Source organism: Protomyctophum bolini (assembly GCF_963924005.1).
Source record: "Protomyctophum bolini genome assembly, chromosome: 21".
Taxonomy (NCBI): domain Eukaryota; kingdom Metazoa; phylum Chordata; class Actinopteri; order Myctophiformes; family Myctophidae; genus Protomyctophum; species Protomyctophum bolini.
The window spans coordinates 6,302,259-6,315,934 of NC_137882.1; the positions used below are offsets into that span (position 1 = coordinate 6,302,259).

The window sequence follows — 13,676 nt, forward strand, 5'->3', positions numbered from 1 at the left end:
TCTTCAGTGCTGCCCAGTGGCGTCCCGGCGTCCGACGCACCACAAAACAACAAACCAAAAACAACAAACTTACAGAAAAAGATATTCAATAAAAATAAAAAAATACATCAAAACAACAAACGGCGTTAAGCGCTTCTTCTTCGTCCTAGCACGGGGGGTTCACGTATAGCTCTGATGATGGTCTCTAAACCAGTGGTTCCCAGAGTGGGGTCCCCCGGGGGACCCCTATAGGGGGTCCTTGAGGGAGTTTCAGGGGGTCCCCAGGGAAATGATAGTTAGGAACCACACGGACCCTTATGGGTCTGTAACTCATAAGTGTACAAATGGAACCATTTGGTTCCATTTCTACACTCAAGAGTTAAATTTAATTTGAGGGTCCAAGAGATAGAAATGCCATTAAATGGGGGGTCCGTAGACAAATGCATGTCAAACTGGGGGGGTCCTTGAAATTAAACGGGTTGAGAATCACTGCTAGAGCTGTAAGTTATCTTATGGGGGTCCTTGGCGTATATTTTCAAATGGGGGTCCGCGCCTCCGCGGGCTAATTAATGTCAATTGTGGGGGTCCTTGTTTGGGAACCACTGCTCTAAACCACCCTGGCCCCTAACTATAACCTTCTCTGTCTCGTGCACGCACACGCCGTACTCACCACCACCTCCAGCTGAAGACCGTATACTGCCCATAGCATCACTGCCAGAACGGACGGATGGAGAGCAAACTCCCCCTCGTCAACGGCACCAAAGAAACACAAAAATAAAATAAAATAAAAGAATCAAACCCAAATCTCGTTTAACAACAAATATCATTCCATATACCTGTACATATATATGTCTCACTGAAGTTGAACACTATACATAAGATGTTAATTTGCCCACTTTGCAAGTATCTATCTTAAAGAATGGATCACATTTACAATTATAATGTGTATAGTGTTTTCCATTCTTTCCACTAGTACCACAGCAGGACATCTTGATGAAAGTCATGACAATTTACAATGTATTTCATTAGAGAGACAGTAGGCCTAATAGTACACTCACGTTTTTAACAAATAGGACTATAGTAAATAGTAATAGTAATAGTAGTAGTAATAGTAATTCAGGCAAACATCATTTGTTTGATTAATGCATACAGTCCACCAAAGAAAACTGTGTTTGAGGAGAGGAAAAAAAAGCATCACAATATGAATATAGTATTATACATATGTCTACATCAAATTAAATCACAATGCATCACCACGTTCTAAGCTTGTAGATCTGTTGCTTCTTCCAAACGTTTTGCGTATTTTGACATGCCCAAAATGGAGACCTTTGGGTTTCATGTCGTCGTATTACTGGTAGTCGAGGAGTGAATTTAATGCCCGACTTATTTCGTCTCTTCTGTGTTTCTGTGTCCAAATCCACCCATGGCAACCGCAGCTAAAACCGCCTTCCCCGCATCTCTAAAACCCCGCTTCTTTAGTCTTCTGTGTTTCTGTGTACACTTCCGACTACGTGAGTTCTTCCTGGTTCTCGACCTTGGCTATGATCGTCGCCTGTTCTTTAATTTCCTGCAAAGCCTCAATTCGGGTCAGGTAGCCCTCCTTGGCTTCAGACTTCTCCCCCTCGATGAGCAGGTCTATGTATCCAGGGGCAGAAAGTGGATTGGGCCTCAAAGCGATCTCACTCAGTCTGGCCAAACATGCAGCTGCCTCCTGCACGAGGGACACCATCTGGTCCTGGAGGTCATCTATTATTTTCTCTAGATTTTTGATCACATCTTGTACGGACAGCTTTGCTTCCGTGGCTTTCTGGAACTTTTCCATCATTGCATCCAATGGGACCATCTTTGACTTCCGAACGTGCCCCCATATGAAATGCTCGTTCTCATGTTTATCCGACAGACAGTTGCATACAGTACACCTTCCACTGTTATCCATGGCGGCACAGAGCCTCACTGGTTTGTTTCTTGGTATTACACAGGGGGAGTGACAAGTCCTATTGCATCGTGTGCAGTTGGTGCTCCAAGCACCAACTGCTATTTTCTCGTAATTTGAGGTTATTTCCTCAATCATATGATTTTCATTTCTGGAGATGGCGGCTTCATTTTCTTCAAGCGTTTGCTTCTTCATCCTGATTACTTCAAGTTTCACTATCCCATCTTTAACCTTTGGCTGTATGCCATTGATGGCTATCTCAAGCCTTTTGCGGTCTTTAAGAACCTCCTTTGTTAGCTGCAAACTGTTGGTTTCCATTTTGTCTAAAGCGGCAAAGAAACGTTTCAAGCTCTTAATGCCCATTTTCCAAAACATTTCTTCAAAGTTTTCATCGTCAGAGTCTTCATCTTCGTCCCTTTTCCCGGGGGAACCATTGTCTGCAAACAGAGCAGAGTTGTTGAATTTGAAGTGAATGGGCAACCCTGCATCTGTTTTGGGACATGGGACATGGGACGCGTTTATCGCCTCCAGAACTGGGGGCTGCTGGCCGTCTGCAAACGTCACCAGCATCCGAATGTGCTTTGCAATGTCTTTACCAAAAATAGAAAGCACGGAGTCAAACACGTACTTCTGTGTGTGTGTCAGTCTTACAAGTGCGGCCTGGGTAACGAAACACACTATGTCAATCTCAGTGACACCAACGTCGGAACCGAAAAGGTTCCGGATCTTCTCTATGATTTCCCTGTCTCTTTTTATTCCTTGAGTATCACCAAAGCCTGGTGTGTCAACGATGGTGAGCGTATAAGGGACTATGAAACCCTCTTTGTGGTTAAGTTTGTATGCAGTGACCTGAGATGTTTGGCTTTCAGCTTGGTTGCCTGGTCCCTCGTCGATCAATTTAAATCGGTAATCATCATTCCAGTTTACGCCGAGGATGTAGTTGACCATCCCATTGATGAGGGTGGTCTTCCCTGCCCCAGTTGCTCCAAGCACCATGATCGTGCGGTTTCGCCTTGTGCTTTCCTCGCCAACACTGTAGCTCCTGCATCCATCAATGTGCGTTTCATTCATTTGCAGAGGTAGCTTGTAAACTTTGGGTGGCCCCGGATGGATGAGTTCGCTATTAAGTCTGACAAATTCAGACAGAGATACTTTTGTTTCAGCTTTTGCCAGCTGTATGATTGCACTGCCCCCTGCTGGGTCCATTGCTCCACTGCCCCCTGGGTCCATTGCTCACGCTGACCTGGAGAAAATAAATACCTGTGTTAGTTCATTCACATAATACGCACTATAGCCTACATGTTGTGAACTCTGAATCTGGGCCTTACTTCAATATTCTGTGTAATTTAAGTTCTCCATGAGTTGAAGCTTGTTCTGAAGTTGCTATACCAACGAGGGAGTGTTTGCCAAATGCCGCTTTTAATTGTGACAATAGGAGCATGTACGGGAAGGCATTACATTTAATTTGTGTAGTTTGTTGTGTACATGAGTCATGACTCATGACAGACTTATACTTATTGCTTAAATACCTTGTAAAACAATTGTAAATAGAGTAAATACTTGTCTTCTATACCTTTATCAAACCAGGATCTGCTGTGACAGTCAGGATCATCAAGTTTTCACCATGCAGCACCTGATTACCTGTATGGGAAAAAAACATTAAAAGACTATTCAAAACTCCCAAGCAAGCTCTGCATGTATAAACTAATTCAAGGACTTCATCGTTATACATGTTATTAGTATTACACAGTTAACAGTACAACGGGTTGCATTGCAAATATACAGTATAGCTGGCTTTGAATGCATGCATGCAATATTGGCCAATGAATGAATTAGGCCAAAAGGCACATTAAAATTATTATATTATTGCAAAGTACTTTGCCGAGCAATATAGAAAAGAGAATAACAAAAACATTACAATTAAAATAAAAGTATGATTGAATATCAACACAGATATTTTAAACACTCAATTAAAAGCAAGAGTAGAAGAGGCTGCAAGCCATTGGCTCGTAGAAGGGCATTAAGGAGGAAAAAATAGTCTCCAGAGTACATTAGTGTACATAAAGCATTATGCACAGTGAACTGGCGAGACATATCGCTCCGTTGCTCAGTTGATTACAAATTGATAATTCAAAAATAGTTTCTCATTGACTACAATGGTCTGCCCCAACCTCATGTGAAATGTTTCCCCCTAATAAAGTTTTTTTTATTTGTTTTCTCATGCCCCGCCATGTAAAGCACATTTGAGTATTCATATACACGCTGAAGTGAAGACACTTTATATAGGCAAGTTTCATTGCTTAAAGGGGAATACCACTCATTTTCAACATTACATTTTTCTATGGAGTTGTGTGCACTGGAAATAATACAAAGTCCCCCCCATTCTGTGTTGCCTATAGAACTGGAGGTCTGGAAAAAACAGTAACATTATGAAGTACATTTTTGTTATGTCACTGAGATGTACTTCATAATGTTACTTCAGACATCCAGTTCTAGGCAACACAGAATGGGGGGGACTTTCTTATTATATCCACACAACAACTCTAAAGTATATTAATGACAGTAAAATGTTGAAAATTAGTGGAATCCCGTAGTCACTATTCACTGGGATACCAAAAAAAACATAAAAAAAAAGGTTTCTCACTGTTCTCGGGTTGAATATGCGATTAATCGAGATGAATTAATTACAAAGCCTCTGATTAATTAGATTAAATGTTTTAATCGAGTCCCAGCTCTAGTAATGAATTTACTTTCCTTACTTGTTAAATATGCTCCTGATGATGCTGTGTCGATGTGGACTGCCTCTGCTCTTGTCACTACTGCCTTAACTACTCAGCTATGAGTGGGGATGGATTCAGTGTTCAGTAGATCCTCCCCGAATGGATTCAGTGTTCAGCAGATCCTCCCCGGTTGGTGGTTGGAATGGATTCAGTATTCAGCGTCAGGCCTCTGGTGGTGGTGTGGATGGATTCAGTATTCAGCGTCAGGCCTCTGGTGGTGGTGTGGATGGATTCAGTATTCAGCGTCAGGCCTCTGGTGGTGGTGTGGATGGATTCAGTATTCAGCGTCAGGCCTCTGGTGGTGGTGTGGATGGATTCAGTGGTCAGCTCCCCGGTTCAGTGTCAGGCCTTCATGGTGGTGGTTTGAACTGATACAACAAAGTACTGGACAGACCTTTTTTATATACTATTCTAAGCCCCGCCCTGAAGTTTGCTATTTAATCAGTGCTATCATAGCACTGACAATGGTCTTTGGACCGAAATGTTTGCTTTTCAATCAGTGCTACCATAGCACTGACAAAGGTCTTGGGACCGAAACGTTTGCTTTTTAATTGCACTTTGAGCACAGAGCACTTTATAAGCATGATAAAATAAAATACAAAATATTTTCTTACGTCTCAGTCCAAGGAGTTTTACTTCTATTTTCTATACGGTGAGCGAGTCTTATTCTGTCAAGGTTTCCCTTACATTTCTTTTTGTACAGTGTACAGTTTGTGGAGTTGGTGACATTGATCAATTCTTGATGAAAAAAAAAAGCTTTTAATTTATTATTTATGCCCCAAAATCTATAAATCTCACACTATTAAGGCAACCGGCCGGTTCCACAAGGTGCCCTTTTTTCACGTGAGCACCTGCCCCCTCTAAATGTCTGTGCACGCCACTGGTAATGCACATCAAACGATAATAAAAAAACATTATTTATGATTAACATACTGTCTATTACTGATGATTGCGCCTGACTTGATAAGGCAACATGGTTGAAATGTCAATTCCTTAGTTTATTTCCTTTTCTAAGTCTGCTGGGAATGTCCGCAAACGTCTTTCCAAGTTCTCTTTCTTCACCATCACTGTTCAGTTCTTTCTGATGAGACAAATACTTACAATAAGAGTAATGGTGAGAGAGCTTATATCCAGTTCCATGTATGGTACACAAATTCATATGGCTGAGATTTCACTTCTTTATTTCTTGTTCTCAGTTCTCCGTTTGATGGAAAGTTAATCAAATGATTTGTGGTTTTTGCCAGAAAGGGTCTTTCCAAGTTCCCTTTATTCTACTATATGTTTTTGGTGTCATAAACTCATTTAACCATGTCCATCCCACTCATTTGTTAGTTTCAAGAGTATAGTGGCTTCCGTTAAGGTGAACAAGTATTGTTGATGAGAAAGTCTTAGTACATGCAATGCATACCGTATAGGTGGTGTGATGTAAGTTATGCCAGTGAAACAATGAAAGGCAGCTATTAGCAAACATTACTTCTTCTAGCTGTCTGTCTCGTCTTGCATCGTCACCTGACATTAATGAGCATATGTCATCCCGTCACTTTACCACCAGTCACCAAGATAATTCAAACTAATTATTTTAATATTCTTGATATATTGTAGGCATTATCAACATAAACAAATCAAAAAGACGCTTAGTTTCCGAGGTACAGTACCCCTCCCCGAGGTATATAACAAAACGGGACATAGTTTTTGTCATATCTGTAGGATGTCCCCTTCATGAAATGGATTGTCCCCAGATTTGCTTTTACTGCAAAAGTCATGAAATTGATCCATGAAGTGACTCACCACTACATGGGCAAAAAACACCTATCCTAAAAGAGGGAGTTACAAGTTAATCCTCTGTCATTTTCTACCTGCTGTTTGTTTTAAAGCAACCAGAAAATGATGTTACAATTAGAGCTGGGACTCGATTAAAAAAATTAATCTAATTAATCAGAGGCGTTGTAGTTAATTAATCTAGATTAATCGCATTTTTTCAAATGTTTTTTGGTATCCCAGTGAATCAATGAATTGTGACTACAGGATACCACTCATTTTCAACATTTTACTGTCATTAATATAGCTGTTGTGGAAATAATAATAAAAAGTCACCCCATTCTGTGTTGCCTAGAACTGGAGGTCTGAAAAAATATCAACTTAAGGTGGTGCAGCAGCCTAATGAGCCTATTCAGTACTGGAAATGCGCCCAGTGAGAAACGTTCCGCCTTAAAAAAAAAAGGTGCGATTATTATTTCTGTAGTTAATTAATCTAAATTAATCGCATAAAGTCTCGGCCCTAGTTACAATATAGGCTTGTATTGTGAATCAGCAGGGATTCATAGGCTCTCTGGGGTAGAATCACTCAGAGTACAGGTCTCCACCAGACCAATTGCAGGTTATTGTCGGCTAGAAGTCAATCTTAGCCAGTGAGGATGGAATGCACCTGGGACGTATCCTCAGTGATGTGTCCTGAGGTCAACAGGGTTTCGGGTCTTCCAACATCATACCCCTCACTCCGGCGACCCAGCCGGGGTGATCAAGTCCCGACTTACGTCCCAGTAGCTACCCTCGATCCATTGGAACTACCCCAGAACTACTCTGCCAGGGCTGGGAAGTACACTTCTGGTGCATGGAAGGACTAGGCTCTGTGGGTTGTCTCCTGTCCGGGCCCCTCCTACGTCTCACCAGGTCCACTCCTGCTCTCACCAGGCCCAGGACCTGTGCGTTGCACCAGAGTCCCAGCACCAGACAGTTCATTCAGGAGTGGTGGGCAATGGTTCTGCAGGGTCATGGTGCTGCGGCTCTGCTTGCTGCTTTGATGGCCCTCCTAAAGGCCTCACCGAGGGTTGTTGGGCTTCCTCCTCACGGAGGACACAGGCTGGGGCGCTAACCCACACTGCTCACCTCCTCACGGAGGACACAGGCTGGGGGTGCTAACCCACACTGCTCACCCGGGTGCCGTCTACATTCCGGCTGTCACCCGCCTCTCCGGTGGTCACCAGACTATACCTGGTTGTCACATAGTCTTTTCCTATGGCTATGAGTCACTATAAATAGAAAACTATAACTAAAATGCATGGCATGGATGCACCTGGGACGTATCCTCAGTGATAGAATCTATTATTCTCAGGTAGGCCTAATATCTCAAAGCATCAAGAATGATACATTATTGATATTGTATTCTATAGCTATAGGTCCATATAGCCTAAATGCAGTATGGTTTAATGCTTTGGAATTCACAGCTTTGTGCCATTCTTAATGAATAATCATCAATCAGTCAGTTCCCCATACAATGCTCCAGATGACATTGAGAACAAGCTGCTGATTGATGAGTACTACCATATAAGAGTTACAGAACAATATTTTTGTCATTCCATCTGTTTTGAGGCATAGGTCTACCTGAGAAACAGCCTTAGATTCTACATGCATAAACTAAAAACATGGCATCAAAATATGCAGTTTGCATAGGCATTTTACAGTAATAGATCAGGATTAGAACATTTAGAAGTCTTGAAAAGAAAACTGTAAAAGGGGCCTTGGAGCCTATTTTTACATATCTTGGGGTCCGTATACCTGTGGACAATATGTGCAAATAAGTAAATCCAAAAAGTAGGTGGACAATGGAGCAGGATTAACTTGACTTTTCTGCATTTGTATTTGCAAATCTCATGGATACATTTCATGGCTTTTGAGGTACCCCTGATAGAAGAGTAGGAGCAGTATTACATGAGACTATAGCCATTTCCACCTATAACCAGTAAGACGCCTGAGGGTGAGAAGCGACCGCGTCATAAAGGGCGAGGTGGTGTGCACACATCCACCTGGGTGAATGCTGGGTGAGCGCTGGCACTTTGGCATGGGGGGTAAGATCAACATAATTATGGAATGAATTATGTACTGACCATATATGGAGCATGTCTTGAGTGTACTGGGTCTGATGAGGTCAGATCAACATTATAGAATGTCAGAACAGGTCAGCTCCATATAGATCTAAGGGTGGCAGTATATAAAAGGTTGCTTATTCACAATAGAACCAAATATTGGCATCCTGGTTGCTTTAGGGGCAGAGAGCACTGAGGGGGAAGGTGCCCAAACCCCATAAAAGGGCACCGTTTTTGGGTGGTCTTTTTGTGGGGGTCCCTTGTGCCATTTCAATTCAGAAATATCCAACTAGTATGTTTCACAATAACTGGGCCTGTGTCATTGGAATTGACCCACTTTCAGGGTAGGTGTTTTTTGCAGTGGGGATCACTTCATGGATGGATTTAATGACTTTTGCAGTAAACGTAAAACGTCTGACCATCCATTTCATGAAGAGGACATCTTAAAGATATGAAAAAACAATGTCACATTTCGTTGATAAATAGTAGGACCAAAATTCCAAGTGAATGTTGCTCAGAAAAGTTATTTCCGCCTATTTAAGGCCTTATATAAAAGGCTGCTGCTTCACAATAGAACCAAATATTGGCATTGTGATTGTTCTGGGATGTAGGCACACTACCTGTAGACAATTTGTGCAAGGATGATGTAAAAACAAACAGCAGGTAAAATATTACAGATACTTTTCTTGGAACGATCTCTTTCAGACAGACGTTTTTTTATTGCCTATATGTGCTGAGTAACTTCATGGATCAATTTCAACCCTTTTGCAGTAAAAGTAAAACTCGGGACAATCCATTTCATGAAGGGGACATCCTAAAGATATGAAAAAACTATGTCCCGTTTTGTTATACCTCGGGGAGGGGTATAGTCAACTTTTGGGGCTTTTGTTCCTGCACTAAAATGTCAGACATGGACAAGTCTTGCCGCGGACACGTGTGTCCATCAATGTACGGACATGTTGATGACCCCTGGAACAAACAGACAGGCAATTAACCAGGATTAGGCGCCAGTACTGGGATGCATGCAGTATATTTATTAGGCATAGTAACAGAAATCTGTTTTGAACATATAAATACAATACTTTTTTAATTATTATTTCCCCCTCCTGTCCGAGGGGGCGGGCACAGTGTGTGTGCAGAATTTGGCATCGACCGGGTTAACGGTATCTATTTTTGACAACACTAATGCCAATACAGATCTGTAACTAAAGTAATTTGTGCATAAAGTGCAGTAGTACTCAAGTAATACAGGATACGCTGTCAACACTGAATCAATCAATCAATCAATCAATGTGACAAAGTCATAGTCCTTGATACTTCTATATGACAGCTGACCTGGCAGAGCGACCAACGTGTGTCTCGTAAACCTGAATATCTACCGGGCCAAAGGACATGCCAATGAAACAGTTTCACCCAGCAAAGAAGATTGAAAAACAACCATAAAGTCATTCAGAAAGCGGTTTAGTACAGTGGGAAGAGGGGGGGTCTCCTGCACCCCCCGGAAATATACTTCTAATCAGTGTTTTCTTATTGTAAAAAATGTGCTGAAAATGATGAGCTATGATAAAAAAGTTGTCAAAATGTCCCACCTACCTCAAAACCCCCTTTTTGGTATATGGCTCTGGCGAAATTGTGTAAAGGCAAATATGAATTCACTAAAATTACATAAATAAGACATGGAAGTCTGAAATTTGTCATGGAGTATCGTGACATAGGGGTAAGTATAAGAATAGGATTTTGGGGGGTTGCTACCATTATATATTTTAAATATGACCTACATTATCCCCAGAAAAACAAAAAAAGATGCTGTCCGCTTGACTAATAATAACAAAGATGGTTATTTTGAGATGAGTATCACTGCCTCACTTGTATATAGAAAACCTCCCATATCCCTAAGCTTCATTTTGAGCCCAAGATAACCTTTCTATCTTGAAAGTTACTCTTTCTGTAGCCAAAACTCTGAACTATACCTCAAATCGGTGAAAATTGTATATTCAGTCAGTATCAGCTATACATTTGGAATAAATTAATGAATGACTGAGTTTGAACTGACTCCACATTATGGAATATTTCTTACTTGAATAAGCTAATAATGTTAAAAAGTTGGAAAAGTGTCCAATCTACAATTTGTATGCAAATGAGTACCTCCATTATCAAAATAATCGATTTTCACTATATATCTCAGCCAATACGGCACTTAAATGAACAAATAAGGTGTATAGACCTATGTTTTGAGGGTGGAGGATCTCAGTGAAACTATTTTTAAAGTGACCATATGTGCCCGTGGCATGCTGGTGTGCAAATCGGTGCCGATTAAATCAATTCCTCTATCTCGCCGGCTTCTTGTCCATGCTTTCCAGGGTCAAGGAGATCAAGCAGTGAGGTTGGTATAGGACTGCACCACAGGACACACTGGATTCAAAAACTATCCCTGCCCTTCATCATATGGTTTTGGTTTTTCCACCATAGCTTCATCAGCTTGCTTGTACAAGGCAACAGTGGCTGTCTTCAGAGCAGAGTAGATAGATAGATAGATAGATAGATAGATAGATAGATAGATAGATAGACAATAAAGAAACAGTGCCAACAGAAGGCATAGTTCCAAGAGGCATCACATCACACTTTATGCACGGAACTGAGACAAGCCTGCTTGTTCATAAGTCCTATACTTATGGGAACAAACGATCTTGAGGCCCTATAGCCTGCAGGGAAGGTACCATGTACCGTCGCCCTGATGGTAACAGATGGTATTGGCTGTGTAACGGGTGTGTGTTGTTCCTAGTAAATAGCTTTCCCCTTCCTGAGTACCCGGGTCTCATACATTGAGGTCATACTCTCAAATCGTACCCCAGCTATATTTTGCTGGACACGCTGATGTTTTTATGGAGTTTGTTCTTATTGACCAATGATAATGAGCCATACCAGGGAACAAAACACAATGTCAGTGCACTCTCCACAAAGGATCGATGAAAAAGTGCCATAATACCTTTTTCGACGTTATACTGTCTCAGTCTGCGCATAAAATGCAGCCTCTGCTGACCTTTCTTATAGATGGAATGAGTGTTGGAATTCCATGTCAGCTTGGAATCAATCGTTGTACAACTATAGTACCTGTATTCCTCCACAATCACTACCCACAATGACTATTTCCTGGTGTGCATGAGCACCAGTCCTAAGGTCAAATATGACGACCTTAGTTTTTTTGATATTCAGCTGGAGGAAGTTGCTCCTGCACCAACCGGCAAACTCGTCCACTGTTCTTCGATAGCTAATCTCATCAGTAGTTAGTTAATAGTTATCTGCACGCTCAGTTAGTAGGACAGAGCATTATGGATCAGGAGATAATGAAGCCAGTACCAGCCAGTAGACCAACGTGCCTTCTTGTCAATCTGAATACCCACAGTAGTGGCACAAAGGACATTCACTCAGAAAAGAAGATAAAGGTCATTCAAAAAGCAGTTAATCAGCACCGTTAGTAGGACAGAGCATGATGAGTCAGGAGATAATTAATTAATCAGTGGTGGAAAGAGGTGTTTTACTTAAGTAAAAGTACCAATACTGCAATTTAGTAAGGAATTGAAAATGCACTTTAGTAAAAGTACAAAACTATCGGCATCGAAATGTATTTAAAGTAGGCCTACTAAGAGTAAAAGTATACTCATATTGCAGAATGTCCCATTTCACGTCCCAAGTTCAAAATGTGTAGAAAACCTATTGAAAATAGCTGATCGACAAGCTCGCAATGCGTCTAGATGGTGGAGACCTGCGGATGGAGTTTTTTGTCACCCGCAACCGCAAATTCATTATCCGCCCTCTGTCCAGCCGCATTAATGATATCCTATTTATATTAATCAAAATTGTACTTAAGTACAGTACTTAAGTAAAAGTGACTTTCCACCACTGGAGATAATACAGCAACAGTACCAGTCAGGTTAACCCATTCTGAACGGGAACCCATTTTGGTGCATCATGTTATGCTTTAGCTATTGAAAAATAGCAGATCTACAAGGCGCGCTACGAGCTTGAGAATAATAGTGCAATGCATCAATATAATTTAGTCTCTTCACAGTATGTTCCAGGCATTTATTCTGCATCTGATATGACGTTAATTGGCTTGAGATCCGTAATATCCCACGGTGGCGCCGGTTGCTCATTGGAGCAGAACATGGTGATGATGAGACGTAGAACTCGTCTCCTCTGTTCAGCACATGGATGCCCATTGAAGCCTGGAGAGCGCGCACAAGCTGGCGTTGCCTGCAGGCGACCTGCTGATAACAAAATTCTTTCCCTGCACTTCCACTACAGGCCAAGGCCAAATACATGTCGTCTCAAACCAAAACAGACCTTTCATTATGGCCAGTTTGTGGCTGGAGGCAGACAACAACATGGAGACTGAATAAGATATAAGATATTAAATCTGAACCTATAGCGTCAGGAAATCCATGATATAAATATGATAAAATAATATAAAGGATAATACAGGGCTGAGATGATTAGGCACGTGGATGGTGACATCACATGACATTAATGATGATAAGGAGAAGAACCCGGAGTAAACAGGCAGTAGGCTAAAAGGATGATATGAAGACTGAAGAGTAAGGTGACAATATGAATGACCTACGTGTATATGACCTTGAAGAGTAAGGTGACAATATGAATGACCTACGTGTACATGACCTTGACATGACGTGTAAACAATTATATATCAACGCACACAATTGATAGTCGAGGCATTAGTCTGAATAAAACACACACACACACACACACACACACACACACACACACACACACACAGAAAAATAGAAAATCGTGGAAACGTGTGCAAAATATTTTGAATATAGTTATTCTTTCACACAGCAAACGTTTTTTAACTCAAACAATTGCTTCCGAGGGGGTCCCTGGTGGAACAACATAATTTCAGATGGGGGTCCGCGGCCAAATACAGACAATTCCGAGGCGTCCTTGACATGAAAAAGGTTGAGCACCACTGATATGGAAACAGAGGAGGATTTAGAAGAAACTCCCTTTTAACCGTGATAGTTTCCTCAAAAACACCCGTCCTCTTTTTCTGTTAACCTAAATTGTCCTTCTAATACGTGAGGGGGCCGTGGTTTTTCATTT

At 41.4% G+C, this 13,676-nt stretch overlaps 1 protein-coding gene and 1 long non-coding RNA gene across 2 annotated transcripts in view; one reads left to right on the top strand and one right to left on the bottom strand.

Annotated features, from left to right (window-relative positions):
- LOC308336376 (inositol monophosphatase 1-like) overlaps positions 1-13,676 on the top strand; it is a 31,579-nt gene that overhangs the window by 1,096 nt on the left and 16,807 nt on the right. The window lies entirely within an intron of this gene.
- On the bottom strand, positions 3,080-4,716 carry LOC308336379. The gene is made up of 3 exons (XR_013966153.1): positions 4,672-4,716; positions 3,486-3,553; positions 3,080-3,150 (listed from the first exon to the last, which is right to left on the bottom strand). It is a non-coding gene; the product is annotated as an uncharacterized lncRNA (long non-coding RNA).